A 5,659-nucleotide genomic window follows, 5' to 3' on the forward strand; every position below is an offset into this window, starting at 1 on the left:
AAGTCATTAGAATTGCAGCCATTCTCGTTATAAAGGGTGTTTCACGAAGTGCGCAGGTTTTAAATCACGTGCTACTTTTTGTTTGAAGGTTGGCAACACTGGTCTTACATTTTCGTTATCTCTTAGCATTCCTTTTATTAATTGAGCATTTGTTTCTTTTTTCATATGTTCAGTTGAGTTGCCATGAAGCGCTTCACTATGGAGCAAAATAACGATGCTTTCCTCGATAGTGAACAGCTCCATGGCAACTCAACTGAACCTCTGAAGAAGAAAAAAACAATTGCTTAATAAATAATCGGAATGATGAGAGATAACAAAAATGATAAGAACAGTGTTGCCAACCTTCAAACAAAAAATGACAAACGATTTAAAATCTGTGCACTTTATGAAACACCCTTTACAACAAGAAATCCGACCTAATTTGTACTGACACTTACCTTGTACTTAACAGTCGGAAGTTCATAACTTGTCAGTTCACTGGTAGTTACTCTTTGCTTTTCTTATCCGTTTCTGCTTTATACTGAATATGCAAATGGATTTAATTTGAATTTTCTCTTCCCAAAGAAGACAAACTGCCTCAAATAATGCAGCTTCAATTTTTTATACATTTTGCCGCCCCCTCGAGCTTGCCGCCCCATGCAAATGCATCTGTTGCACGTACGGTAGAGCCGGCCTGACGGAGAAAGACTTTTCTTATTATCGGTCGAGAATTTCGTTCATCGTTTTTGGTTGACTGCGCGATTCTGTGTAAATGATATTTTCATCGAAGTTAAGAGTTTTTCGTTTAAATTGATAAGAAAAGAGTCTTTCGCAAAACTTTTAGATAATGTTGAAAATCGTAAGTTCCGTTAATGGCATTCATGTTTTGTTTTTTTAGTTAGCGCCCCTTTCCCGCCGCTTTTTTCTTTATTTAGTCTCCTTTTTCTGCAACTTTTGGCAAATCGCGACGATGAGGATGAGAGATGAAACAAGGAAGGGAGGAACACTCACAAAGAACACCCATGCTCAGCCCAGCACGGGATAAATGACGTTCTTGTGAAGATGTTGTGAAGCTAGGAATTAATGCATTAAAGTGCATACCTAATAAAGTGTAACGGCAGGGTAGCTAGAACGCGCTAAGCAGCATATTTTTATTCAGAAAGAGCCAGTGGCGGCGATTAAGATTTGTCTACCAAGAGAAAGTAAACTGTCCTTCGTCGCCCCCCGCTACCCTTCCCAGTTTTGGCACCCAATCGCCGCTTCTGCAAAGAGCACTAAACTGGTGCCATTATCGTTCCCAGCTGCCGTAGATTGGCAATATAAAAATGTTATATTCTACACTAAGTTGTATGTCCTTTCTCCGGTTGCGAGTATGTGCAATTCAATGGCGGGTGTCGGAATCTGAGAAACTCCCCAAAACAATCCAGAAAAATGCCACATGCGCATATTTGTTATTACCACTGGCGAAGCGTGACATTTTTACGTAGTCATCGCAAGACTTGTCAAACGCCAGGGTCGATCTTTTCAACCTGGAAAGGAGGGGGGGGCATAATATTTCTCTTCAGTAAACGCCAAAAACGTTCCAAGCTTTTGATAGCTAACGTCACTCTCAGTTCTACCCTGAAGACAGTGGCGTAGAGCAGTTCTCAGGACCTCCCCCCCCCACCCACCAGTGGAAGAAAGAAACATCGAGATGATGCCAGAGTGGGACAGACGCACAATAGTTAGCAACCCACCCCCAGTTGTAAAATTAATTAACTTTAGCTCTTCCTTCCCATTGTTTGTCATCGACTTAGGCTATATATCAGTTTAGTAGTTTGTCAAAACTAAATCAGCGTGGTCTGAATCTCTGATAAATTACTGGATGAAGAAATTAGAAATATTTTCTCTTACTTCAAAGCGGTGGCACAACCAGGATTCTTTTTTAAGGAGGGTGGAGGCTTCACACATCCAACTATTTTGTTCGGGATCCTCTGTATTTTTTGTTCGAAACTTTGATAATTGATTTGGTCCACTTTATGCACAGTAAGGCTAATCGGGACTGGACCTACAGTTTAAAGTGGGATCCGAACCACTTGTGCCTCCACCGGTTTTTGTTCGAAACGTTTCAGGTTACATATAATACACATATATTTTTTAAAAAATACTGTTTAGGGGAAATTGTTTAAAGGACAGTAAACACTCCTATTTTGAACACATATCTTACAGAGGATAAGGTAAAGAATAACCGGAGTAAGAAAATAATGCATTTTCAAAACATTCCACTTCCGAGCACAGCCGAAGCCGAGCCGAAGCTCACCCGATCTGAAGTTGGCCACGCTGCCGCAATGGATGGTGGGAAACCAGCTGCCTGAGGCGATTGAACCGACGACGCCCATTGGCTGAGATTTCTTTTGGGGCAATTGCTTTACTCGATTTCCTACTCCATTTATTCTTTACATTCTCATCTGAAGGTATGTGTTATACGAGTGTATAGACGTATTCTCCGATACGCACCATAATTTTGTTTCATAACTGCTGTCAAAATAATTAAAGCTACCGAAGGAAAATAGCATTGAATTGGATAGGAAGAAAACACGTTCTCCCGTTGCGAGGACTCAGTTCCAGCGCGTCGTCTGCTGTGACGTCACACTATTGGACTCCATTGGATGGAGCAGAGATAAGAAGAGCGGAAGCAGCCAAGGGAATCACTGGCGTACGCAGTTTTTTCCGGAGGGGCTGGAATTGTAAAGGTGGGTGGGGGTCGGCATACACAATAAGATATTTATTATTAAACACTTTCCACTCCCAAAATTGCCATCGAGGGTAATTTTAAGAGGAATCTGCATTTACCACTCTGATTTTTCCATGTTTTTAATTCTTTATTTGATAATGTTTATTTCCCAATACTTCAGAGGGGGCTGTAGCCCCATCAGCCCCTCCTCCTTTGCGTATGCCAGTGAAGGGATGGCTTATAGGGCTGAACCCCACTTCCATTCAAAGTCTAAAAGAGCAGTGTTTATACTAGCCTTTAAGCAATTCTCTAAAATATCATTTTTTAATATGTGTGTATATACATAGCCTCTTTTGTAAAAATTGTATCAAGCAAAAAATATGAATATTTTGCCGTATGGAGTTTCTCTTCCTGTTTCCAAGAAAGAATTTGGGCTGTGCCACTGTGCTGATGTAAAATATATTTCCAGTTTAGTCTTAAAGAGTTATTTACCAGGTTCATATAATCCTGATTTAGTTTATGGAAGCTATTTCCTTGACATGTAATATACAGGGTAATTCAAAAAGATTATATGTATTTCAAACAGTGGCGTAGCGCAGTTCTCTGGGGGCCCCCTGCAAGTAAAATATTGGGGCCTCCCCTCAGTAGAAAAAAGAAACATCGAGATGATGCCAGAGTGGAATGGACACACAATAGTTAGCACCTTCCTCCCCCAGTTGTAAAATGAATTAACTTTAACCCTGCCTTCCCATATTTTGTCATCGACTTAGGCTATATATCAGTTTAGTAGTTTGTCGAAACTAAATCACGGTGAAGAAATTAGAAATATTTTATCTTACTTCACAGCCAGGATTCTTTTCTAAGGAGGGTGGAGGCTTCACACAGCCAACTATTTTGTTAGTGATCCTTTGTATCTTTTGTTCGAAACGTTTTTTTTTTTAAATGTAGGTTACATATATAATACAAATATATTTAAAATATACTGTTTGGGGAAATTGTTTAAAGGATAGTAAGCACTCCTTTTTTGGACTTAGAGGTGGATGCACCTTCAGCCCACAAAGCCATCCTCTGGCTATGTCAGGCCAAGATTCAACGTAAGAGCCTTCACATTACGCTTCTAATACTAATAGTGAGTTATATACTCAAGCAAATTTATCATTTCTGTTACGGGGGTGGAGCTGGACCTCTACATTGTCGATGGTGACCTAATATCAAAGGGTCAATTGCAGTCTGCTGCGAAGAAATAGAGACGGGCTCAAGTCTTGAGAGATAGATAATAAAGCAGCAACTGGACTTCACTTACTGAAAATTTGTCACTCAGTGAAATGCCGATTGGAGCACTTAGAGCACTGAATACCCTGCATGGTCGAATTGGGGCTACTAGACCTAAGGGCAAGGGGAAAATCGCCCCTGCGCTCAACATCCTGAGTTTTTGGCTCCTTTGAAGTAAAACGTAATAGCTGTGGATAATGTGGGAAATTTATCTCAGATCTTATTTCAATCTCAAACTGAGGCTTGGGGCCCCCTTTGAAAATATTTGGTGGAAGTTACATCGTAACATCAGACAGACACTTGAAAAAAAGTGGGAATATAATCAAAATGTCCATCAGCTATTCATTGATTTCAAAAAAGCATATGATTCGGTCAAAAGAGATAAATTATATAATATATTAGTAGAGTTTGGAATACCTAAGAAGCTTGTTAGTATGATAAAAATATGCACCAGTGAAACAGAAAGTAAAATTCGTGTGGGTAATAATATGTCTGACAAATTTATAATTCACGATGGGTTAAAACAAGGAGATGCATTATCTCCATTGCTCTTTAATTTTGCCTTAGAATATGCTGTAAGGAAGGTAAAAGAAACTAAAGAAGGACTAAAATTAAATGGTGTGACTCAGTTGTTAGCATATGCAGATGATGTAGACTTACTGGGGGATGATATAAATACGATTAAGAATAATGCTAAAATATTTTTCAAAACTGCTAAAGAGATAGGTTTGGAAGTTAACAAAGAGAAAACTAAATATATGCTTACAGGCCGAAACCAAGTGTTAGGTAATAATCAAAATCTAATTATTGATAACAACTCGTTTGAACCAGTTTCCAAATTCAAATACTTAGGAGTAATATTAACAAATGAAAATTATATTAAAGAGGAAATAAAAAGTAGGCTTAATTCAGGAAATGCATGTTACTTCTCTCTTCATAAACTTTTGTCTTCTCGTTTAATATCTAAGAAACTAAAAGTTAAAATATACAAAACAGTAATTTTGCCTGTAGTATTATATGGGTGTGAAACTTGGTCCCTTACATTGAAAGAGGAACATAAATTGAGAGTATTTGAAAATATGATCCTTAGGAAAATATTTGGACCTAAAAGGGATGAGGAGACAGGTGAGTGGAGAAGGTTACATAATTCAGAACTACATAATTTGTATTCATGTCCAGATATTATTAGAATAATTAAATCAAGAAGACTTAGGTGGGCAGGCCATGTGGCACGAATGGGAGAGGAAAGAGGAGTTTACAGGATTCTTGTTGGGAAACCAGATGGTAAGAGACCTGTAGGAAGGCCAAGACGAAGATGGAGGGACAACGTTGAGATGGACCTAAAGGAAATCGGTAGGGATGGAAAAGAGTATATAGATCTTGCTCAAGATAGGGACAGATGGAAGGCCTGTGTTGCTGCAGCCATGAACCTTCGGGTTTAAGAAGGCTAGAGAGTTAGTTAGTTAGTTAGTTACATCGTAATATTGCTGGTAACAAAAAAAGTCATAAATTATCAAGTTTGTTTGTTTAGGTATTGTGTAACAATAAGACATTGAAAGGTTGAGCAACTTAATCTTTCTAATCGATTCACAACTGTACTACACTTCACTACACTAAGTTTACGTTACTATAAAGGTATGAGATGAGAGAAGTTTCCTATATATTGTAATCTGTGAGCAAGTAACTTAATTCTGA

The sequence above is a fragment of the Lepisma saccharinum genome, chromosome 16 (assembly GCF_977018435.1).
Source record: "Lepisma saccharinum chromosome 16, izLepSacc3.1, whole genome shotgun sequence".
NCBI classification, from domain to species: domain Eukaryota; kingdom Metazoa; phylum Arthropoda; class Insecta; order Zygentoma; family Lepismatidae; genus Lepisma; species Lepisma saccharinum.